The following is a 27,216-nucleotide window of genomic DNA, read 5'->3' on the forward strand; positions in this document are numbered from 1 at the left end:
ATACCTTCAATCATCTCTCTTTAGGCATAGTACATGTACAAACTCAAAGCAGCAGCACGAGCAATTGAATTCTCACTTGGATGACATGCTAAGTGCAGCAAATTTGTTGTGAAATCAAAAGAATTCCCATTAGCATCCACTCTAGGGGCTTCTGCTCCTGTTCAAGAATATCAAATATTGAGTCTCGTGACAACATTATAGTAACATACCAAAAAAATATTTATGGAATCTTTGCTCAAATCATTTAAGGGAAAATGAAAAAGAAAATTGACCTCGTCTTACAAAACGTGCTATACTATTTCCCAGTTATCTCGAAGCCCTTGAAGGGGTTGGAACTTGTCGTATGAGGGAACGCAAAAGTTAATATAAATTCTACTGCAATGCCTAACTAAAGACTATACTTGATGTCAGAGCTACCATAAAATTAGCTCATTGGATTTTTATTGGCTTCTAGATTTGTAGCGTCAGCACTTCCAGGGTCACAACCAAACACACGAAAAAGATTGCTGTCAACAAGTGAAACAAAATCATAAGATGCAGGATAAACAATTCCAAGAACAACTGAACCACATATTAAGTTTGTATCAGAGACCTGTAAGAACCAGTTGCTACGCACAATCTATCACCACTTAGAAAACATTCATACTTATCGAAAGATTGAATCATTTTCATATAAATCACAAAGCTGCCATGTTTAAACAAAAGCATAACCAGTTATAACTCGACAAAGAAGTAGAATGAAATTCATAATTCATCACTTATCAGACCTTGGGTCTCAAATACTCATGAACCTCGAAAGTTGCAACGGGGCATGAATCCATATTAATGTCCCACAACTGACAAAACAAGTCAGTAGTGAAATGAGATGAAGCTTTAAGAATTTATAACATACAAGAAGAAATCCCCCAAACCAATTAGTCAAAAATGAAAGATGTCAATATGTATATCTACACAACATTTGAATTTGAAAGGAACACAGACCTAAATCAATAATTATTATCCCATATATATACTAGAATTAAAGGTTCATCTCCATGCCAATTTCCCAACCATTTGAATGTTTTTTCCCTGCCCATTTGAATGAATTTATCCTGCCCATTTACATGGATTTTTTTCTGTCCATTGTGTGTCATCATTCACACGAAGTTTCTATTTTGATGATGATTCTGTATGCATATGAAATGTAGGTAGTTGAATTGGGGTTATATGCAGCATTTAGTTAATGTTATTGATGTAGAATTTTTTGTTAATATTATTTCTTTTATTGTTGAGTTTTTTTGTATGATTAGATTAATTTTTGTACGTGGACTGGGTGTAAATTTTAACTTCAGATATAAGTTGAGGTTAATTTTTTGTCAAAATCATTCTAAAAAAATTTCCTAAAAAGTGTGTTTCTTTAAATATTTATTTTCATGCATATTTAGTAAATTTATTGCAAATTAAAAAAATACTAGTAGTTAAAAAAATACATTCCCTAAATATTCACCCTTTTTTAGCAAAAATTAACTATTGAGATGTTGTTTTAAAGTTAAAGAGATTGATTGCCAAAAATAAAAGTTAAGGGTCGTAATTCCAAGAGTCCAAAATATTGTAAAAGCTTTAACAAAAAGAATTGATTTTGAAATTAGAAAGTTTCAAACCTTTCAAGTCATGTAATCACGACTAAGTATGTATCTTCCATCCTTCCCAACTTTTATGTTTGAGATACAAGCAATAATCTTTGTGAAAAATGATCTAGACCCTGGGCCATCATGTTCCTCAAATCTGCATCAAATGCCAAGGGTATGGTTTATTAGAGTCTACCAGCGATTAAAAAAATACATATTCATGCATATAACAGGCTTCAGAGAAATTCTGCTTCAAAGTCCAGACCAATAATGAGAAACAGATGACCTATCCCAAAATTCTGTCAACTTGTTTCAACATTTGTTAGAATCTAAAAAGCCTTATGGGACGAATGGGATACTTATTTGTTAGGAACCAACAAGATCACAACAAAAGAATGTACTTACAGTTTAGCATGAGAATCACATAATGCTGATTGTCGCAAGTCAACAAGATGAATTGAACCCTTTGAACTGCTATATGCCAACATATTACAATGTGTAGGGTGAAATTCTGATGATATTATAACCTCTGTAATAATAATATCTAGGGTCAGGGCTCAACCAATACTTTTAAAAAGAAACTGAGCAGGCAAAAATAAAGAAAGCAAATTATTCTTTCTTCACTATGCTCCAAAACCCATGAAAGCTCAAATACTATGTTCACTGCACTAAAACAGCCATCAATACAACCTTAAAACCCCAGTCTATCACATGCAAATCCCCTTTCACTACCAACCTTCAACCCCCCTGTTTTTCCCTACCAACCTTCAACCCACATGTTTTTCCCCTTGATTCATCCTACAAAACCTTAATTCTTATATGTTAAATTCTAATCCTTACACTGTTCTACATCAAACAAATTGAGACTGGAATGATTTACCCGGGCAAAAGCTGCTCAAAGGATGGATTTGCCTAAGTTTGACTTGGGTAATTTTTTTTATCATGTTTCCCAACCTTAGAGCTGGTCAAGATTGAGTCTAGGTGAGGTTGTGCCAGCCACACCAGCCCAAAGCTTAGACAATACCTAATCCAAATAGCAAGCCTAAAGAGAAAATAGGAGATTGGACTGGTTGCATAAAATTGTGTCTCATCACTCATGAAGTTACACATCTATGAAACGAAAATAAATTATCAAAGGATAAAATTAGCATTACAAGCATAGTTTGGATCCACTCAACCATCATAAAGTAACATTTTTTTTTCTTGACACGGTAAATTTTGAACTGTTGTTGTTAAGGGTTTTGCTAGGTGCACCCAACACAAATACTTGTGCACCCAGTAAATTAAGTGAGTGGCAAAAATGTCTTTCTCTTAAATTTTAAAAACCTGACTCTCTCCCTCCTGCCCGTACATCGTTGTGTTGTGCCTCCTTTCTTCCACCTTCATTTTCTACTTCCTGTTACGCCAAGGTCATCGTCGTCTGCCTCCGTTCGTGCTGTTTAGCCAGTCGTCGCTACCATCATCGCGTGTTTGCCGTAAGTACCTCTCTTCCTTTTCCTCGTTAAAAATGGGTGTGTGTGTGTGTGAGTTTATTAGATTTGAAATCTGTATAACTCTTACGGATTGGTAATCCATATATTTATATATTTTATTTTATTTTAGTAATTAATAAATTACTTAAAATAATTTTTTACAAATAAAAGAAATTAGTTATTTTCTTGTAATTTTTTTAATAAATAAATATTGTTGTATATTTTTATGTTTTATATTTAATTAATTATATTTGTTTTTTAAGTTTTTTTTTAATAAATAACTTAACAATTTTGTTTATTTAAAAAAGAATGTATAAATATTATTGCTATTTATTTATTTTTAAAATATAAGCAATTTATTTATATTTCTTATTTAAGTAGTTTATTTTTTTATTGATATAGTGGTATATATATTATTACACTGTGTCATACCCTAATTTCGTCCGGGGATTATTACTTGATGACATGCAACCTTTGGTTAGCCGCTTTGAGATACTTGGCGTCCTTTGTTGCACAATAAATGAAGTCTCGAGACATGTCGGAAATCAAAGGGAAGCAAGCTTACGCGATCCATGAAATTCCGTAATGTGGCGGAAATCAAAAAGAGGTGTCTTTGCGCAATCCGTGAGTTTCCGCAACTTCTTCGAAAGCTAAAAAAGAGTAAATACATAATTCGTAAGGATTCGTAACCTTGGGGAAGGAAAATAAGTATCGTTACGAAATTCGTAAAGTTTCGCAACGTTACGGAAAAAGAATTACCAAAAAAAGTAAAGGGGGGTCATTTAGTAAAAAAAGGGGTATAAATAGCAATCAGACCCACTTGGGCCTTCCAGATTCTTCCTCTAGAAGGCTGTTGCTTCTGGAGGAAGCAACCTTGCTCGCCTGGGCGAGCTGGGTGGCAAGCTCCTCCCCTATTTTGCTATAAATTGGGGGAGGAGTGAAGGGAGAAGGGGTTCAGCCTTCTTGGCACTTCTTATTCTCTCGAAATTGCTGAGGAAAATTATTTCCGTGAAGAAAATCCAAGCCGAGGCGCTTCCGTAACATTTCCGTGAGTAATTACGCGATGATTTTCAACCGTTCTTCAACATTCATCATTCGTTCTTCGTTTTCTTTAGTCTTCAATGGGTAAGTACCTCAAACCGAGCTTTTCAATTCATTCTATGTACCCGTGGTGGTCCACATTTTGTTTCATGTATTTTTATTCTCGTTTTTATTTACTTTCTGTACCCCCTTTTGATGTGCTTCAGTCATTTATTTAAGTCGTTTCTCGCCTAATCTAGAAATAAAATAAATTTCCACCGATCATTTGAATTGTATCATCCGTTAATTTCGGTTAAAATGAATTCCGACCATTCGGTCATGCCATAACCACGTTGGAAATCAAAAAAGAGGTAATATAATAATATAATAATCAAAAAATACCCTTTTAGTAAAATAAAGCGAAAAATCAATCGGACGTTTTCTCTTTGGGATTTCTCATTCTTAATTGAATTGGCTAATAACTAAAGTGAAACTAAGGCTAAAATCAACTCGCCTAGTCAAGCTCGTCCACAAAAAATAGGGTTTTGAAAGTTTATCATTTCAGTTTTCTTACCAAGTAAAAAGGATCATTTTTAAGGTCCAACGCCTTAAAATGATTATCTTCCAAGTAAAAAGAATCGCTTGATTCACTCTCAAGAAAGAACTACGTAGGTCTGATTTCCTCTTCGAGGTAGGGTACGTAGGAGCAAGAGTCTCGCTTTTGTTGACCTCAAAAATAAAAAGAAAATAAAAGTTAAAATAACACAATTTCCACAATTCTAAAAAATAGGTTGTTGTCCTTCGAGACAAACGTAAGAGGTGCTAATACCTTCCTCAAACGTAAATACAACTCCCAAACTTAGAATTTTCATTTTGACCGGTTTCCTTCGGTTTTTTCCGACGTTTTTCCACAAATAAACGTTGGTGGCAACTCCGCGCATCTTTCCTCCTTTGGGAAAGCACACCCGTGAGCCTCGCCTCGCTCGCCTGCAAAAAGGGCATGTTGCGACAGTTGGTGACTCCACTGGGGAAAATTTTTGTGAGTTAGACCTATTTTAAGGAATTGTGGAATCATGAAACTTTGTGTGTGCATTTGTTGAACTATGTAAAATGTAATAACTGCTGTCTTTTCCACATTTTTACACTGCATTCTAAGCACCCACGGGTTTGAGTAAAAAAGGGGCCCTATACCCGGGTTCATGGGAATTTAAGGAGTGGAGGTGAATCTATCATCATGCTAGGTCTCCGACTTGCTTGATAATAGTGAAACCTCATCTAGAGCTTTCTCTCTTTATAATGTGTTGTCGCTGGTATTCCATACTGCCACAATATTATTATCTTGAGTGATGATACCTTTAGAAAACAGCCGTGTGAGTTATGAATTGTTGGGGAGTAGTTATTGGAGACCCCTAGATATTGTCCTATAGGTTCCCAAATAGGGGCAAAGAGCAAACACGCTCCGTGCCATTCGTTCTCATGCTTTTTTTTGTAAATAACACTAGTTTATAGTTTTGCTAGTGATGTTTGGTTTCTTTAGAGTTATACGTAACCTTTTTAATGCTATGCTGAGGCGCCATCATGCCCAAAACGTAGCATTAAAATTGGATCTCTGCGGTCTCGTATGTGTGAATTACCCCTTTGTGTTGTGTTCTTTCCGTTTCATGCATACGCATTGCATCATTCATGTCGGAGTCTTGATCCACCCCTTTTTTAGGTAAATGATGGGGACGAATCAAAACAGCAAAAGGTTTTATCAAGTCAAGGTTAAAAGTCTAGATGTCACCAGCCTCAAGGAATTGGGACGATTGATGGGACCTCTCCAAAGGCAAGTCTTCCGCAAAGTGTATGGAAAGATTCTAGATTTGACCGCAGCGGAGGTATTTACGGAAGCTGTCGTATCCCTCGCCCAATACTATGACCAGCCGTTGAGGTGCTTCACGTTTGGGCACTTCCAAATGGTACCGACTATTGAAGAGTTTGAGGAAATACTAGGATGCCCTCTTGGGGGAAGAAAACCGTATCTTTTCTCCGGGTTTCTTCCTTCCTTGAGCAAGATTGCAGTTGTGGTTGGAGATTCAGCAAAAGAGTTGGATCGCATGAAGCAAACTCGGAACGGCGTAGTGGGCCTGCCACGAAAATACTTGGAAGGCAAGGCAAGGGATATGGCGAGCCAAGAGAAGTGGGGGCCGTTTGCGGATATACTAGCTTTGTTGATTTTTGGGGTTTTCCTCTTTCCGAACGTGGACGGTTTGGTGGACTTAGCCACCATTGATGCTTTCCTCGCATATCACCACAGCAAGGAGAGTCCAGTGGTGGCTATCTTGGCAGATTTGTTTGACACCTTTGATCGGAGGTGTGAGAAAAACAGTGCACGGATTGTCTATTGTTTACCCGTTCTCTGTGTGTGGTTGGTTTCACACCTATTCCAACAAGACACAAGACACCCGTGTCCGCTTCAAAGTTATCGCTCATGCGCCGAAAAAGGAAGAATCGATTGGGACCAACATTTGGCTGGGATAGGAGGCAGCGCAATCAATTGGTTTCCTCGATGGAAGGAAGGCAAGGAGAGAGTTCTTTTCTCGTGTGGCGACTACCCTAATGTTCCATTAATAGGGACGAGGGGTTGTATTAACTATAATCCCGCACTTGCCATAAGACAGCTGGGGTACCCCATGAGGGGAGCACCAACCGAAGAAAGTCTCTCGCCTTTCCTTGTGAAGGATCTAGGCGCGCAAAGTCTCAAGGTGATACAAAGAGTCCACAAGGCATGGAGAAGTCCGTTGAGGAAAGACAAGGAGCTTAGGGGCATCCGTAATGGCGTCATCGGAGGTTATCATAGATGGCTAAGAATTCACACGCGAGGGTTAGATTGGCTCTCCAAATTGAAAGTTATCGATGAGGATAACTTCGAAGCTCCGGAGGAAGATAAAGAAGTCCGAGCTTTAAAATTAGAGCTAGGGAAGGCAAGACTCGCCAATGAGAAATTCAAATCAGCCGCTACACATCCGGAAAGAATATACCGAGTTACAAGAGGAAAACGCGGCCACTACAAGAGCCCTTGAACAAGAAACCAAAAGGGCCCGCAAGGAGGAATATGGCCGAGAGAAATTCCGAGGAGCATTGTGGGGTAGCAACAATGAGCTCAAGCTCCGAAGGGAGGAGAGACACCGGTCACGGGTGCATGGCATGATTTTAAAAGAAGAGTTAGTTGCTTGCGCAAGGTCCAAAAGGAGTTTGGCTCAACACTTGGAAGCCACGGAGCAAAGCATGCTAGCTATCATAGGGAAGTACAAGGAAGAGTTGAACCAGTTCGTGACCCATGAACAAAAGCTAGTGGAGGATTTTGCACAAGTATACGCTGAAAAAGAAGCAAGAGGGAGGGTGATTGATGCATTGCATCAAGAAGCGACTATGTGGATGGATAGATTCGCCTTGACCTTGAATGGAAGTCAAGACCTCCCGCGTCTATTAGCCAAAGCAAAAGCCATGGCCGAAGTGTGTACTGCCCCCGAGGAAATTCATGGGCTAATCAATTACTGTCAACACATGATAGATTTGATGGCCCATATAATTAGAAACCATTAGGTTCTCTTGTAACACCTTTGTATAATCTTGGCTAGATGAAAACTTTGTTTTTTTTTTATGAAATGAGAAGTTTTGAACTCATCACGTTATCTAAAAAACCTTGGGGTGGATCCAAGTGCTTCGATCATTCATTTGCATGTTCATATTTTGGTGGCATACTCACCGTTGTTTATTTCTTTAGGAATTTCATCATAACTAAGAAAACACAGAGGCACCCCTATAACACTCGATCCAGAAAGATGGATAATGAAGAGGGCGTGCAGGAACAGATGAAGGCCGATCTATCGGCCTTAAAAGATCAAATGGCTTCCATCTTGGAGGTCATGTTAAAACTCCAGAAAACCATAGAGGATAAAGCCATGACAACCTCGCAGCCCAAGTCGTACCGTCCATGACGGAGACAGAGATGATCACAATTATGATAGATATGTTACCCACGTTCTACTATGAAAAGCTGATAGGCTACATGCCCGTTAACTTTGCGGATCTCGTCTTCGCCGGAGAAAGAATTGAATCTGGACTGAGAAAAGGCAAGTTCGAATATGCCTCCAACACGGCCCCCAATAACAACAGAAGAGCCCCAGTGGTGGGCACAAGGAGAAAAGAAGGAGATACCCACGCGGTCACCACCACCCCAACATGGATGAAAGCACCCCAAAATATCCAAAGCTCATACCAGCCTAACCCCCCGAACTTTTCAATCCGAGCCGAGAATTCCTTCCCGACTCAAGTAAAAGGACCACCCGCGATAGAAAGAACGCCGGCCCAACGCACAGCTCCAGCCATGCCCCGGCCAGTCAATAATACAGCCCCCGGCACGAGCTATAGTAATACACAGCGCCCATACCCGAAGGATAATTTCTCTCCTATTCCCATGGCATACTCCGAGTTATGGCCTTCATTATTGGAGAATCATTTGGTGGTGGCCATACCCGAGAAGGTCTTCCAGCCACCCTACCCCAAGTGGTACGACCTGGGTGCCAAGTGTGTGTACCATAGTGGAGAAGGTCATCCAACAAAGCGAGTTCAAGGTAGTCGAGCAACTGAATAAAACTCCAGCAAGGATCTCTTTGCTTGAACTGCTCATAAATTCTGAGCCTCATCGCGCACTGTTGATAAAGGTCCTTAACGATGCCCATGTAGCACATGATATCTCAGTGGAGGGTTTCGAAGGCATCGTTAATCATATAACCACCAACAATTATATCGCGTTTGCGGAAGAAGAGATTCCCGTAGAGGGAAGAGGACACAACAAGGCTCTTCATGTGTCGGTGTGATGTATGGACCATGTTGTCGCAAAGGTACTTATAGACAATGGATCAAGTTTGAATGTGATGCCAAAGACCACTTTGGAAAAGCTTCCTTTTAGTGCGTCACATTTAAAACCGAGCTCGATGGTGGTGCGAGCATTTGATGGTACTCGGCGGGAAGTGATGGGGGAAATCGACATTCCCATTCAGATAGGCCCCCACACTTGCAATGTGGTGTTTCAAGTAATGGATATAAATCCCGCCTATAGCTGCCTCTTAGGAAGACCTTGGATTCATACGCTGGGAGTGGTCCCTTCAACGCTTCACCAGAAATTGAAGTTCGTAGTGGGTGGACTTTTAGTGATAGTGTCGGGTGAAGAGGATATGTTAGTGAGCTGCCCCTCCTCCGCACCATACGTAGAAGCGGCAGAAGAATCATAAGAAACGGCTTTCCAATCCTTCGAGGTGGTGAGCTGCGCCTCTGTGGAACCAAGTCCGTTGCTACCTTCTCTCTCCAACACGGCCATAATGGTGGCACGTGTTATGCTCAGGAACAAATTTGAGCCCGGAATGGGTCTAGGCAAGGACGGCCTCGGGAATGCCGACGTGGTCGATATCAAGGGAAATCCATACAAATATGGATTAGGGTATGAACCCGGGATGCCGGGGAGGAGGAATGTGCCGTCAAGATTTCAGGCGGATAGGGTATGGCCCGACCGTATTAGCCAGTGTTTCACCAGTGCTGAAATGGTGTCCGAGGAGGAAGTGGCTGCAATAGACGAGGAGTTCCCTCAAGACCCACCAAATTTTGTGCAACCATGCCACCCCGATTCCCAAGTGGGGAACTGGCGCGTGATAAGCTAGTAAGAAGTCTATACCGCTGATTCAATGTAATTAGAGCCTATAGAGTTCCCTTTCTCTTTTGTTTTGTGAAACCTACCTTATTAAATAAACAAAGAGATCTTGCTTCATCTGTTCTTGCAGTTCCACCTTTTCTCATATCATTTTTCATGTTTTTGTTTATTTTGTCTTGTTTGGTATAGATATGAGGGTCGATTCTTTGAGAATCCTAACGATGAGGGTTTGACGATCGATTTCGACCGAGATGTGAGCCAAATGATGAACGAAGAAGAGGAAGAGGACGTCCTTTCACCAGAGTTGGAGAGGTTGATCGCTCAGGAAGAACGTGAAATGAAGCCTCACCAAGAAAAAACCGAATTGGTAAACTTGGGGACCACAGAGAAAAAGAAAGAAGTAAAGGTAGGAACCGATATGACCGCGCCTATCCGCCAAGGCTTGATAACCCTTCTTAAAGAGTATCAAGATGTCTTTTCGTGATCATATCAAGACATGCCCGGTCTGGATTCCGACATTGTGCAGCATAAGTTGCCTTTGAATCCTGGGTCTTCCCCGGTTAAGCAAAAGTTACGGAGAATGAGACCCGAGATGTCTTTAAAAATTAAAGAAGAAGTAAGGAAGCAATTTGATGAAGGGTTCTTAGCTGTAGCTCGGTACCCAGAATGGGTGGCCAATATTGTCCCAGTCCCGAAAAAGGATGGCAAGGTTCGAATGTGTGTAGACTACCGGGACTTGAACCGAGCCAGTCCTAAAGACTATTTTCCCCTGCCACACATTGATATATTGGTAGATAATACAGCCAAGTTTGCCCTTTTCTCATTTATGGATGGTTTCTCGGGGTATAATCAAATAAAGATGGCACCCGAAGATGTAGAGAAGACCATTTTCGTCACCCTATGGGGGACGTTTTGCTATAAAGTTATGGCCTTCGGGCTGAAAAATGCTGGGGCAACCTATCAGCGTGCCATGGTGGCGTTGTTCCATGATATGATGCATAAGGAAATAGAGGTCTATTAGATGACATGATTGCCAAGTCTCAAACTGAGGATGAACACCTTGTCAATCTACGTAAGCTGTTTGGAAGGTTGCGGAAATACCAACTAAAACTAAACCCTACCAAATGCACCTTCGGGGTAAAGTCGGGGAAGTTGCTAGGATTTATCGTAAGTCAGAAAGGGATAGAGATAGATCCTGAGAAAGTGAAGGCCATCCTTGAAATGCCGGAACCATGCACGGAGAAGCAGGTTCGGGGGTTCTTGGGCAGGTTGAATTATATCGTGAGATTTATCTCGCAACTCACCCCTACCTATGAGCCCATTTTCAAGCTATTACGTAAGAACCAGGCGGTCCTGTGGAACAGTGACTACCAAGAGGCCTTCGAGAAGATCAAAAAGAGTCTCGCAAACCCCCCGGTGCTCATGCCACCTGTAACTGGAAGTCCTCTTTTCCTGTACATGACCGTGCTGGACGAGTCTATGGGGTGCGTGTTGGGTCAGCACGATGATTCTGGGAAAAAGGAGCAAGCCATCTACTATCTAAGCAAGAAGTTTACCGCATGTGAGATGAATTACTCAATGCTGGAAAGGACGTGTTGTGCTCTGGTATGGGCATCACATCGGCTTAGGCAGTACATGCTCAGCCATACCACGTGGCTTATTTCCAAAATGGATCCCGTGAAATACATCTTTGAGAAACCAGCCCTCACGGGACGAATCGCTAGGTGGCAGGTACTATTATCTGAATTCGATATCGTTTATGTCACCCAAAAGGCGGTAAAGGGAAATGCCTTAGCGGATTATTTGGCCCAGCAACCTCTCCAGGATTATCAGTCGATGCACCCTGAGTTCCCAGATGAAGATATCATGGCCCTGTTTGAAGAGAAGCGGACGCACGAGGACATAGACAAATGGATTGTTTGCTTTGATGGGGCATCTAACACTTTGGGCCACGGAGTAGGGGCAGTCCTGGTATCCCCGGATGATCAGTGTATTCCTTTCACTGCTAGGCTGGGTTTTGATTGTACCAACAATATGGCCGAGTACGAAGCATGCGCCCTCGGGGTTCAGGCGGCCATTGATTTTGATGTAAAACTACTCAATGTGTATGGAGACTCAGCTTTGGTGATACGCCAGTTGAAAGGAGAATGGGAAACTAGGGATCCGAAGTTGATACCCGATCAAACTCACATCTTGAGGTTAGCCAGGTACTTTGACGACATTTCTTTCCACCAAATACCTCGGGAAGAGAATCAAATGGCTGATGCATTAGCCACCCTGGCATCCATGTTCCAACTTGCCCCACACGGGGATCTGCCGTACATCAAATTCAAATCTCAGGGCAGGCCGGCATATTGTTATGCAATCGAGGAAGAGCGGGACGGGAAACCGTGGTATTTTGACATCAAACAATATGTCGAGAACAAAGAATACCCACCAGGGGTTTCTGACAATGACAAAAGGACGTTGAGGAGATTGGCTACTGGTTTCTTTGTAAGTGGTACCATCTTGTACAAACGAAACCACGACATGACCCTCATACGATGCGTAGATGCCAAAGAGGCAAACTGCATGATTGAGGAGATCCATGAGGGTTCATTTGGGACACATGCCAATGGGCATGCTATGGCCAGAAAAATCCTTAGGGCCGGTTATTACTGGCTCACTATGGAAAGCGATTGCTGCGCTCATGTAAGAAAGTGTCATAAATGTCAGGCGTACGCGGACAATGTCAATGTTCCGCCACATCCTCTGAACGTTATGTCCGCTCCTTGGCCTTTTTCCATGTGGGGAATAGATGTCATTGGGGCCATCGAACCCAAAGCGTCGAATGGTCACCGCTTCATTCTTGTGGCAATAGATTACTTCACCAAGTGGGTCGAAGCAGCTTCTCATACTAATGTCACAAGAAGTGTGGTAGTCAAATTCATAAAGAAGGAGCTGATTTGTCGATACGGGCTCCCTAGGAAGATCATTACTGACAATGGTACCAATCTGAACAACAAGATGATGCAGGAAATGTGCGAGGATTTTAAGATCCAGCATCATAACTCCACCCCTTATCGGCCAAAGATGAATGGGGCTGTAGAGGCTGCGAATAAAAATATTAAGAAGATTGTTCAGAAGATGACAGTGTCATACAAAGATTGGCATGAGATGTTGCCTTTCGCTCTGCACGGATATAGAACCTCGGTACGAACTTCTACTGAGGCAACGCCGTATTCCATGGTTTATGGGATGGAAGCAGTACTCCCATTTGAGGTAGAGGTTCCTTCTCAGAGGATAATAGCAGAGTCAGGCCTAGAAGAGTCAGAGTGGGCTCTAGCACGCTACGACCAACTTAACCTTATTGAAGGTAAACGTTTGGCAGCCATGAGCCATGGGCGTCTATATCAAGGAAGGATAAAGAACGTATTCGACAAGAAGGTACGCCCGCGTAAGTTCAACGAGGGGGACGTCGTGCTGAAGAAGATGTCCCACGCTGTTAAGGATAATCGAGGCAAGTGGGACCCGAATTATGAAGGACCTTTCATGGTGAAAAGAACTTTTTTTGGGGGTGCTCTGATACTCACCCACATGGATGGCGAGCAGCTGCCCTCGCCCGTGAACTCCGATGTAGTTAAACGATATTACGCTTGAAGTCTGGGGCAATCGAGAGGACCGTTGCATGTTTTTATTTCTGAGTTTTTCTCATTCTTCTTGGTTTCCTCCAGGGATTCCCTTTCATTGTAATTGTCTCATTTCTTTAAAAGAAGAGGAGATGGGTTAGGATTCAGTCCTCCCTTTGGTTTTAAACCTCGTGTTAGTTTATAATCATCTGAGCCCTCTTCGCTTGGTTTATGGGGTGCCCCCAAATGCTTATTTAAAATTGAATCTAACCAGCCTTCACTAAAAATCATCGCATTAGAAACATTCATACATGCACATGCACATGCATATCTTGTGATAGCAAGGAGAAGAATCGTCTCAGGCCACGGTCAGAAGTCAAGACAATTCAAGGGCAGAAATCAGCCAAGGTAAGACGATGACCGATCACGATTGACCGCATATTGTTTGTCTCCTACTTGCAGGTACATAGGGATGGAGGCAAATGGAGGATAGGGTCACGACCGACCAAACGTCACCCCTTCCCGGCGCTGGGCCAGCGGAAAATGTCGCTGCAAGGCAGCCCAGTATCCTTTGAATTCGTAGTATTTTACTACTATTTTTTGTTTTTAAATAAGTGATCGACGCCTAATTCTAACTTAAGTAGGTTCAAGTAGGCAAAACGCTAACCCATAAGAGGGGGGGAGAAGGCATGGTTACTGTATTCTAAAAAAAAAATAAAAATTGGGCAGGTTAGCTCGCCTGGGCGAGCAACCCCTGCATTCAAAATATAAAAAACGAGGGAGGGGAACGTTTTTGTATCCAAAAACTCCCCCCCCCCCTCATTCAAAAGGAAGAACTCACGAAGGCTTGCGGTATTTGCTCCCCTAAGCCACTTTTGGTTGCATTTTGCTTTCATTTTTGGTGTTTCTACTCACTCCAACAAGTAAGTATTCAATCCTTGAGTTTTTTGCTTCCCATTGGTGTGTTTTCTTCATCTTTTGGTGCTCTAAATTGTGAGAATGTGCTTATATTTGTGGGGCAGTTTTGGGTCGCTTTGGTGCTTGTTTTGTTGAGTTGAGGGTTTGTGTGAGAAGGCATTAGGCTTATGTTGTATTCTGAAGCAATGGGGCATGCCACATTGTCCCCATTCTCTCGCAATTTATGTCCAAACGTGCGCCCACCAAGTGCTCGGTGAAATGCCCCAATGATATATGAATATGGTTTTGCAAAATTGGGATTGTGGGACTGTTTTATGTATCTAGAGACAGCATATGAGATTCAAAATAGGTGCCTAAATGCAATTTCAAGCTTAGGAACCCAAACTTTTTTAGCTTCAATGCAAGAGGACATACTCATGGCTAGGAATCCAAAATTTGGTTTTAGAGTTAGAAAAGCATGAAATTTAGGACTAGCTTGTGAGAGTTTTTTTACTCGAATTTGAGCTGCCCCATGATCGATACTTTGCACCTAAGTGATGTGGGAAATGCTTTTCAATGGTATGTGGATATATGTGGGGCATGAAATTCTTTGCAAAGGGTGAATGGATATTGAGATCGCTTCCTAAATGAATGTATGATAGCATGGAATTCCCTTTTGAATGCAAGTGTGTGCATAATGTAAATAGCTTGCCAATATGAATAAATGTGAGTGAAACAATAAAAATTTGTATGATATATATTCCAAATGTGTGTAGTTAGTTTGTAATAGCAAATATTTAGGATATAATTAAGTGTGAGTTTGGACGCAATGCCTTGGGCCTGAGAATGTATGTTCTTTTCAAATGCATATATATATGACAATTAGAATGTGTTGGATGGCCTCTATGTTGATATAAATAGTAAGATATTCCACACATACGCGTGTGCATAAATAGATTACATGAGTTCGTTTTAAAATCAGAGGGATTAGCATGACATTTTTTGCGTTAAGATAAGCATTATCTTGTAAAACTAACTTCTAAATGTTTGTTCTCGCAGGAAATGGCCCCGAGGAAGCTTGCCTCAAAGAGATCCAGGAAGGATAAAGCGGCTGAAGGAACCAGTTCCGCTCTCGAATATGACAGCCACCGTTTTAGGAGCGCTGAGCACCAACAGTGCTTCGAGGCCATCAAGGGATGGTTATTTCTCCGGGAGCAACGCGTCCAGCTCAGGGACGACGAGTGTATCGACTTCCAGGAGGAGATAGTTCGCCGATAGTGGGCATCACTAGTTACCCCCATGGCCAAGTTTGACCCAGACATAGTCCTCGAATTTTATGCCAATGCTTGGCCTACTAAGGAGGGCGTGCGAGATATGCGATCCTGGGTGAGGGGTCAGTGGATCCCGTTTGATGCAGATGCTCTCAGTCAGTTCCTGGGATATCCTCTAGTGCTGGAGGAGGGCCAGGAGTGCGAGTATGGCCAGAGGAGGAACCGGGCCGATGGGTTTGATGAGGAGGCCATCGCCCAATTGCTGTGTATACCGGGGCAGGATTTTGTCCGGACTGCTGCTGGAAGACGGGTGCGGATCATGCGCACCAACATGACCACCTTGACTCAGATCTGGATGACTTTGCTTCTCAGCAACATCCAGCCCAGCGATCATAATTCCGACCTCCCCCTGCCGAAGTGTCAGTTGGTGTACGCCATCCTGACACGGATGAGCATTCACGTGGCTCAGTTAATCGCTGATGCCATCTATCTATTTGCAGGTATGGCGCCTACCAGGCACCCTCTGGACCCGGATAAGTCCAATAGGGCCCTGGGGTTTCCCGCTTTGATCACATGACTCTGCCAGTCGTTCGGAGTCCCCGTCGCACCTAGCAAGGTGATTCAGCCGCCCATCACCTGAGCTTTTATTGAGAAGTATTGCACGTAGAGACAGGCTCAGGGGGATGCTCCGCAGGCCGCAGACGCGCCGCCACCTCATCAGGCTGACCCAGCTGGATCATTTGATACAGAGCAGTATTTGTGGCATTTGGTTCGCCAGCAGGCGGCCAACCACCGGGCGCATGTACAGACCCATGATTGTCTTTACCAGTTGAGCCTCAGCCTGCAGAGCCAGGGTTTTACTTCTTTTCCGTGCCCTACTCTGGATCAATTCAGGGCAGAGGTCGCGTGGCCCGGAGATTGGCCTGAGGCCCGGGCAGGAGAGGCACCAGCAGAGGCTCCCGACGAGGCAAATGAGGCCCGTGAGGACGAGGAGATGACCGATTTACTTGATTTCTTAGGAGGGAGCGAAGCCACATGATTGGGAGATCCCTTGATCCGTATTTCTTTTTTGTTTCCATTTTTTTTTCCTGTTACATATAATCTTATTTTTGTTTGACTAAGGGACTAACGTTTGTTTCGTGTTGATTGACTTTTGTTTTGTACATACATATCGTTTGAGTCGTTACATTAGTACTTGTTTCGTTGTTGTCAATAGTGCTTGTAGAAATTCCGGAATCGCGTAGAATTTTTTTCATTTAGGAACGTCGTCCTAAAAATAAAATGAATCAAAATCATGATAAAAAAGGAAAGAAATGTTTTGAATAAAATGTCTTGTGTATATAAAGAAAAAGGAAAATGTGCATAGAAGGGTTTTTTATAAAAATATAAGGGAATTCTTGTGTGTGTGAGCAACAAGTGTATATAAAGAAATTTTTGTATGAACCATAAGCGTGTGTTAGGAAAAATGGAAAAATCTTTGAATGTAAATAGGGTTTGTATATAGACCGTGTGATGTAAAGAGAAAGAGTTCCAATGCGTGTACAGAAAAAGTTTGTCATATTCAAAGAAAATTTTCTTCATAGAGGACCATAGGTGTATAATTTTTGTGAATATATAAAAATGAAACAAAAAGGAAAAAGAAAGAAAGACCACGAAGGTCGACATGTTCTAGTTAAGAAGTATAAATCATTCGTAGAGAGCAAACGTATCTTTTGGAAACAAGGGACTGACGCTAAGAGTTTATTTTCCTGAATAGCCGAGATAAAGAATGGATGAATTCGTTGAACTGATGAAAGAACATAATTGGGAAACGTTGGGTCTGTTTGTGTAAATTCCCAACCGTAGTATCACAATGCCACAAACGGGGTGCTGGAGTGCCCACCTGGCTGTAGCCATGACTAATTTTGCACGTTGTTTTCAAATCATCATTGTCACGCGTGCCTTGTGGAGTAATATGGGAGTTCGGCCCGAGACTGACACATTGACCCCCAAATTTGTTTTGCCCCAGATATCAAGATTGGGTTCCCACGATAAAAGACCCCATTGAAACATAACCTTAGACTTTTTTGAACCTTGGCCTATCAAAAGAAACCTCATCCTTTCCCCCGAAGTAAAGGACAGCGGGATCTCCTCAAGGGGGAGCGAATAGAATGCTAAAACCTGATTTCCCAAAGAAAGGAATGGAGAAGGAGAAGTGAAAAGAAAGAAAAGGAAGAAATAGAAAGAAAAGAAAGAAAAAAAATATGAAAATAAAGAAAAGAGCAATAAAAAGAAAGAGAAAGGAAGATTCCCGGCCGAAGAGTGGAAGGGAGTAAAATGGAAAAAATCAGAGGCAAACAGAATAATTCTCGATTCATGAAAGAAAGAGAACAGAAATTCTTCAGGCCAGATAAATTTTCGGCAAGGTAGGTGACTGCCGGCGAAGGAAAACCCATTTTTTGTGTGGTTCTTCCTTTCAGATTGCCACTCAAAATCATTCTCAGCTGGCGATATCCCACCCCACATGAACAAAGAGGAAAAGACCAAAACACTCAGCTTTCTCTCCAAAAACACTACCCTCAAGGAAATCCTATTGGTCCGTGATCGTGCGTTTGACCTTTGATTCGATAGGTTTTATATCAATTATGTATGCAATATGACTGAACAAATTTTATTATTTAATGTTATTTGATAAGCTTTTTAATTATTTTCATTTATGTTGTATATGAATTTTAAATTAATCACCAATTTACATTATTATGTTAAACCTTTAATAACCCTAATTAGTCAAACCACACTAATTAGTCACGTAACACTAACCCCTAAGCATGAATTAACCCTAAACCCTAATTGATCAGGAAGTAAACCTTAATTAGAGATGTAACCATATACCCTAGTTAGTCACATAACACTAAACCAAAATTAGTGAACTCTAAGTAGTAAGCTAACCCTACACCCTAACTATTTAAGCAATCCTAACCCCTACCTAGTAAGGTATCCCAAAACCCACATTAATCAAGTAACCATAAACCCTAGATAGTCAAGTAAAACTAAACCCTAATTAGTCACGTAACCCTAGACCCTAGGTAGTCAAGTAACCCTAAACCCTAATTAGTCAAATAAAATTGTCATAAAAACACTAAAACATAAATAATTATATACCATTTGAAACTTAAGTAAAATAGATAATTATATGAACATCCAATGAAACATGCGTGTATTATCGTATTATATGACAACTCCATAAGTAACTAAATGTTCAATCTTCCCTTAAATCAACAAAGTCTATTTTCAACCTCAACAAATTTGTATACTATTGCATTCTACTAATATATGGTGTAGGTCACTGCTTTGCCTGATGATGACAATGTGTAAACCATAACAAATTTATTGACGGTAAGGGACAACAGTCTCTGAAAAATACCTGTTACATAGGGACATACACATTCAAATTATCAAAACATATTCTTTTACATAAATTACACAAACAAGATGATCATGCTTTTACCTGAACAAAATGATTGTCATACACATGACCGATACATATAACATGATGCACAAAACAATCTGGTTGTGGTTGACTTCTAAGAGAAAACAACACCATGCTTTGTTGGAGAAAGAGAGAAACAAGGATGACATTATACCTTGATGCAATCACATATCCCATGTCGATTATATTCATCCACTTATCAATGGCAACCTGCATGTAACAGTTATAATTACATTTATTTAAAGCAAATTTAATCCATCAAAACGTAACAAAAAACTTATATACCATGGATAATCCATCAACAAGTAGGGACAGCTTTAATTCCTTAAATTTATCTATGCCACCAAGCAAGTTGATATACTCATCATATCATTTTGCAAGTTCTTTAAGCAAATGGTTGCAAACCAAAGACCATGAATCTTCACCCTTACCTGATAAGGCAAAAATTACACGATATCCACAGTTACCATCAGCTTTGACATCAACAATGTTTTCAATGGAATCATGAATGCATGGATGAAATTGATCCAACATCGGCATGGTCCTTCTTGGTTTTGCTTGGTCAGATGATGATGCACTGTGTTTGATTGGAGAATTAATATTTTGCATGGAATGTAAGGCATCAACATACTCCCAGTAAGATGGATCACGCTTTGTTGATCTTTGATGTTTGGTACTGGTTTCATCTGAGCACATTTTGTTTTCACCTTTTTTGGAGGAGTACACATAGAGTTTAGATCAGGGTAGGCAATTTCATGAAGTTTACTCTTTAGAGTAACTTTGCCACAAACATCAAGCTCTTCAAACTGCTTGGATATGGTTTCCATTTCTTCGGTCATGCTAACTTTGGGATCAGATAACTCATAAAAATGTTATCGCTTGTTGGAATATATGATAATCAAATGATATCAAAAGGCCTTAAAACTAACTATTTTGCACCCATAAAAATAAATATTCAGTATAAATAATCAAAATATATAATAATTAAAAACAATCATTAAAAGTAATCAATAAGGACAATCAACATAACTCTCAAACACAATCATCAAAGACAATCAAAACTCAATCAAAAACAATCATCAAAGACAATCAACATAACTCTCAAACACAATCATCAAAGACAATCAAAACTCAATTAAAAACAATCATCAAAAGCAATCATCAAAGACAATCAACATAACTATCAATCATAATCTCAAGGACAATCAAAACTCAAGCAGAAAACAAGAATCAAAACTCAATCAAAAGTTAACAATCATAGGCAAAAATAAACAAACATTAAAATCCTCTTGTTTGATAAATGGCCTTTATCACATAATTGATGAATACTTAATAAACTATGCTTAAGATCATCAATAAGTAAAGCATTTTCTATGGAGGTAGAGGGATTTGTACCTATTTTTCCAACTACAACAATTTTACCTTTGTTTGTTGTCTCCATAGATCACATATTCACTATCTTTGGGAGAAATATGAATAAACTTTGATGCATCTTCCGCCATGTGTCTGGAGCAACCGCTATCAATGTATCAACCTTGCTTTAAGGAGTCCATCAATATAATCATATTTTGATTTTGCTACCCAAATTTTCTTGGGTCCTTGAATGTTAGTTTTGAGTAAGGATCCTTTTGGAACCCATACAATCTTTCCATTGCTACTACCATTCTTTCTATTATAACATGCTAATGCACTATGATCTTTCTTACCACAATGAAAGCATGTTAATAAAGTAGAACTAGTAACAAGAGTAAATTTGGCAATAACAATTTTTGAATCTTCAAATTTCAATTTCAAATTTCAAGTTTCAAGTTTCAATTTCAAAATTCAAAATTCAAATTCAATTTCAAATTTCAAGTTTCAATTTTCAAGTTTCAAGTTTCAAGTTTCAAATTTCAAATTTCAAATTTCAAATTCTAAACTTGAATTAGTTTTCTTAGAATATGAAAATAATTTGGCAAGTTTAACAGATTCTTTATACAAATCATTGAATGTATCTTGGAGTTCATCAATAGAAATAGATAAGTCATAGTTAGAAGACATTACCTCTTCTTCGCTTTCATAGTCTTTGACCATGAGACCCAGCTTTATGATTTCATTTTCTGAATCACTTGGAGAATCCATGTCATTATCTTCCCAAGTGATGTATGCTTTCTTTTTCTCTTGCCATATTTTTCCATTCTTCCTTTAAAGATAGGATAATTGAATCTCAAGTGCCTAGGTTGATTGCATTCATAGCATTTTGGGACTAAGGAGGAATCTTCTCTTTTCTTCTTTGGATTGATATTTGATCTCATTTGATTTCCTTTGTTTCTCAAAAATTTATTGAATCTCTTCACAAAAACTCTGAAACCATCATCTTATTCTTCTCTAGGTTTTTCTATAGTTGCATTTCCCACTACCATTGTAGGAATGAAGGGACCAATTTCAATGGCTTCCCATATATTTAAATCTATTCCTTCTATAAAGATCTGCATACGGGTTTTCTAATAGTGATAACCCTCACCATTGAAAACAATAGGCCTATTAATAGAATTTCCCTCAGGAAATGGAAATTTGGATGAGGGCATTATTATTCTTGAAGTTTTTAAACTTTAAACAAGAATCTTGTTCTAATACCACTTGTTGAACAAGTGGCCTCAATAACTTAAGAGGGAGGGTGAATTAAGTTTCAAAATTTCCCACTAACAAACTTTTAACTCCCTTCTAAATGATAGGCTCATAATGCAAAAAAAAGAAGCAACAATCAATTTAATAATATTCTTTAAACATGCAAGACAAAATTGATTGCAATAACATAAATGAGATAAGGGAAGTGAGAAATGCAAACTCAATTTATACTGGTTCTGCCACTTTTCGTGCCTACGTCCAGTCCTCAAGCAACCCACTTGAGATTTTCACTAACTTTGTAAAGAACCTTTTTACAACTTCTAAACACCTGAGGAATCCCTTTCCCTTGTGTTCAGGAAACTTACAATTCAAGAGACAACCAGTCTCTTGATTACAACTGACTTTCTGAGATGAACAAAAAGATTTCTCTCCTCTAGAGTGGATGATACAAATTGAAGTTCCTAGAGGAATTTTTCTCTTTTAGAGATGATAATACAATTTGAAATTCCTGGATGAACTCTCAATAGATTTGCAAGTGTTTGCCCAAGAGTTGTTGAGAGAGCATTTGGCAATGAAATTCTCTTAGAATATCTCTCTCTTGCTTTTTGAAGTCAGACACACATATATATAGGCCCTTCGTGCCTTTTCAAAATGGTTTGAAGAGATGTGTCTTTTCAAAAAGCTTTTTCTAAAATTCTTCACTGGTAATCGATTACAAACATCTGATAATCGATTACACAGTTATATTTTGAAGGGCCATGACTTTTCAAATTGAATTTCAAGAGTTCCATTGCTGGTAATGGATTACACATCAATGGTAATTGATTTCAGCTTTTAAATTCAAATTTCAAAACCCTTCTAAAAGCTATTTTTTCAAAATTGTCTTCTGGTAATCGATTATTCTGCCTAGTAATCGATTACCAGAGCCTTGGATGTCTTGGAAACACTTTGTTTTGAGGAAAAAGCTTGATCTTGAATTAATCTTGAAGCAATGCTTGTTTGTTGAAGCAACATTGTATTAATCTTGAAGCAATGCTTAACCTTTGAATGTTTGTATGCAGACTTGTTTGATTATTCTTTGGCATCATCAAAATCATGTATTCATACATTCACATTCTCCCCCTTCTTGATGATGACCATCATTATCAAGTGAATTTCTTTTCAGCATCATCAAAACCTGCATTATTCACATGCTTGACATAATCAACAAACATTGGTCGTGGTAAGCAAGAAGAAATTTCAAATTTCATAAGGCATTCTTCAAAGTTTTGCTCAAAAGGAAAATCCACCAAACTCCCCTAGGCTTCCATGACATGATCCCATGCATTTTTTTTTACCAACCAGGGTTTTACACTTTGCCTTCATGTTTTTATCAATGTGAAACTGACACAACAAATTGGTAGAGTCGGGGAATACAGTTTTCGCTGCACTCATCAATGCTAGATCTCTGCCAGCAACAGTAACTCCAGGGAGTGCATCACGTATGAGAAAAATACCTCAAAACCGTTCTAGATCCCCAACAACATTATTTAGGCATTCTCCCTCAAAATAGGCAAAAGCAATAGAGAATGTTATCCCTGTTGGTGTCACACCAACAATGTCAAGTAATGACAGTCTGTACCTGTTTGTTTTGTAGGTATTATCTATCAAAAATACTAAATTACAGGCATTGGATAATTTCATTGCATCAGGATGACTCCAAAAAATATCACGTACAACATCTTCATCGTTCCATCTATGCCAATGAATATACTAATCCCGTTCAAGAAGCTTCATTAGTTGTTGCATTTCACTATTGCTGCCTCTTATGGAAGAACGGTATGAACTTCTTGCATTTAAACTTGCTTGATTGTTGTATAACTATTGGCAGTGTGCTCCTTCAATGCTAGAAGAATATTTTTTGGTTTCATCATTGACTTTGTCATATCAGTAATAATAATATTCTCATCCTTAGTCAATGGACCAACATATGGATGTCCAACCAATGACTTGGCCAATTCATGATTTTGACTCCCACACATTAACTTCATTATCCATCCTTCGCCTCCAACCACTAGTTTCGCACGCAGCTTAAAGGGACACTCACATTTTCTACTCCTAGTAATTGTTCTTACTAAATCTTTCTTCTTGGCCCTATACTAACCACTCCTTTCACAACCAATTAAACAAATGAGGTCCTTCCTCTAATACCAGTATTTTTGTTTGACCTCATAATCACCGCCACAAAACCAATTTCATAAGCAATAGATCGAGCCCAATGCAAAACATCATCACGGCTAGCAAACACCTACAATGCAATCCATGCCTCTTTAGTCTTCAAGGGACATTCATTTACTTACTTTAACAACAAAAAATCATATTAATACCTGAGAAGTATTGAAGGCATTAAAACAATCAACTTACTCTTCATTCACACCAGCTTCATCTTCATTTTTTTCATTCATATCAACTTCTTCAAACATTATACTATCATGCATCCACTTATCTTCGTCCATCTTAAAAAAATATTGAAAATTTTCAGTGATAAACAAACGACCATTAACCACACCATACATATACTATTACACAAATTTTTTAATTTTTTTACTGCATATAATAGTATAATACATTAAAACTGATCACCATATATATTAAAAAACTAAGAAAATCAAGTTTTTGTACTTAAAATTGATAACCACATATATATATTAAAAACCAAGAAAATTGATAACCATGTAATACATTAAAATTGATAACCATACATATTAAAAATGTTAATATTTTTGTACTTAGTAGTAATTCATAAAATTATAAGCACTAAAAAAACCAAGTTTAAAATAAAAATGACTCAAACACATTACAAGTCAAAATTATTTTAAAATAAATATCACTTCCAAACTATAAAAAAAACTTACAAATGAATAATGAAACCGTACCTATTTAAAAATATTTTAAATAATAATATTAGTTATATTTAAATAAACAATAAAATAAATTTTTTAAAAAAACTAAGAAAAAAACACTTACGAACTTACAGATTGTCAATCCGTAAGTAACATACGGATTGACAATCTGTAAGTTACTTACTAATTGGTAATTCATAAGTTATATAAAACTTACGGAATATCAATCTGTAAATTTTATATAACTTACGGATTATTAATTTGTAAATTTTATATAACTTACAGATTATCAATCCATAAGTTTTATATGCAAAAAAATCTAGATACAACAGATGTTGCAGCTTACCTTCGCCGTTAACAGCCACACCAACCACCACCACAACCACCACTTGCCACCGTAAGACTTGCAGCTCGATGAAAGTGGACACAAAGGACCTCTCTTCTCACAAGAATGAATGAAAACACAAAAAACAAATAGAATGAATGAGTGAAGAAGGTAAAAGGAAGAAGAAGTAACAAGGGTATTTATGAAATATCAAACAATTGTTGGGTGCACAAGTAGAATGTTGGGTGCAAAAAGCAAAAGATTGTTGTCAAACTTTTAAGATGAACCCAGGTCCAACCCAACTTGAATAGCTTAAGTCTAGTAGAGAAATTTGAGCCTAGACATGGCCCAATTTTTAAGATAAGTCAACAAGCTAGGTTGGATTAATGAACAGGGTAGGCCATGGCCCATGAGCACCCTCTGCTAGTCAACTACAACTTATACATTGCAATTATTTCTTGAACTATATAAATTAATTAATTTTAGTGTTTTACCCTGCTAATGATAATATATACACTAAAGGATAATTTTTCTTATCAAGCTTACCTGTCAGATCCTCCATATTTGCAGGCTTTACATCAACAATATTAAAACTTTGATTGCTAATTTTTAGGTTCCAAAGATTTATTCACAAATCATCAGCTGATATGAAAGTTTCACCATCGCTAGAAAATATGAGCAACATCACACCATCCAAATTTGATTAGTATTTAGAAAACTATGAATTTATTTTTTTTATAAAAAAAAACAATGTGCAGAAAATCATGTAGACATAAAGCAATACCCCAGAAAGAAAACAATTAATCATCTTTTTTTAGAAACATCACAACAATAAGAGAAATAAAAATGATGAATGCAAGATTGACACTTAATAGCCTTTAATTAGAATGAGAACCAATTTCAACCAAAATTTGCTAGACTATGGCAAATACATATTAAGAAAACTAAAATACCTGTTATTTGAAATAGAATTGACGTGATAATCATGAGTGTGTGCATACACTCTACGACATCGAGCAACTAAACTGGTTTCATGGCTACTTACATACATATTTTACAACACAGGTTAGTAATACAGATTCTTAAACAAACAATTGTGGGTTTGAAAAAGAAAGAACTTCAACCACTTCAAATTCTTTCTTCTCTTCTAAAGTATCAAGATTAGACAACATAATAATATAAAAATTAGAAAAAACTACACAAAAAATGGAATAATCAAAAGACAAAATTAAACTCCAGTATTTCTCTTGTTGCTTCTTCCTTGACTCTCCTTTTCTTTATGAAGAGGACTATGCAGGACAGATAAAATTTCTACCCATATGAATATACTGAGATGCGCCTATTAAAAGCACTTAATCACACTAAAAAACAACATGCTCTAAGTTTTAATAATTATGTGTATGTATGGTTATTTGGATCAACTTTTTTTAGCTCCTCTTCTCCTTAAAAGGGGAAGCTCTCGCCTCTCTCCCCATGCTCTCTCTCAGGCCATCTCTTAAGTTAAAAGATGAAAACTGTCAAACAACTACTTTACTTTAAAAGCTCTTATTTTGAAGCTTATACTTTAAAGTAGTTTTTAAGCAAAAATAAAATAAAAAACTGAACCAAAGATTAGACAAGATTTCATTTATTTAAATAGAGAAATTTTAAGTTGTTACTTGTTATACCATAAATAGATTGAGAAATCTTCACTAGAATTATGAAACCAACCGTTATTAATATGTTTGTTGTACCAAGATTTGTGAGTTCAACATATTTCTGCTAGGCTGTTTTAACTTCAATGCGACAAGAAACAACATAATTGTATTTAATTTTGAAGAATAAAAAGTAAGGATTGTAGAGCTTTGATGCTTTCAAGTTTATCTAATAATTTCTCGAATGTTAATAGTAAAAGTCATATCTTGGAAAATTTTATCCTTTATGAATATAAACAATAAAAGAATTGCAAGTGGAAGGGTTGGATACAACTACATGGGTAATCTTAGTGATTGTTAGTGTTTGTCTTTAAAGATTTGGAAATGATTTATGGACCCTTAGGGGTCCTCTTTATTGTTTTGTTCATCTTCATCTCTTTCTCCTATCATCGGTAATCGCTTTTCTCTTGTAAAGCGAGTTTTAACCGATCATTAGTACTGCAAGTTATCTTTAAAAAAATTGAAGGTTAATAAGCAAAAACCAAGATAAAACCCACTCATAACTAATTTCTTTTTATCAAATATCACTTGAGATTGTTTCACGGTTCAACGCCTTGACGATTCTCTCCGTTTTTAATCAAACATCACTTGACATCGTTTCAAGGTCCAATGCCTTGACGATTCTCTCCGCTTTTCATCAAACATCACTTGAGATCATTTCAAGGTCCAATGCCT

At 38.6% G+C, this 27,216-nt stretch overlaps 1 pseudogene; it reads right to left on the reverse strand.

The window, feature by feature from the left end:
• Positions 1–20: 20 nt before the first annotated feature.
• LOC114373652 lies at positions 21–25,898 on the reverse strand (annotated as a pseudogene).
• Between the last annotated feature and the right edge of the window lie 1,318 nt (positions 25,899–27,216).

Source organism: Glycine soja, chromosome 2 (genome assembly GCF_004193775.1).
Source record: "Glycine soja cultivar W05 chromosome 2, ASM419377v2, whole genome shotgun sequence".
Lineage (NCBI taxonomy): Eukaryota > Viridiplantae > Streptophyta > Magnoliopsida > Fabales > Fabaceae > Glycine > Glycine soja.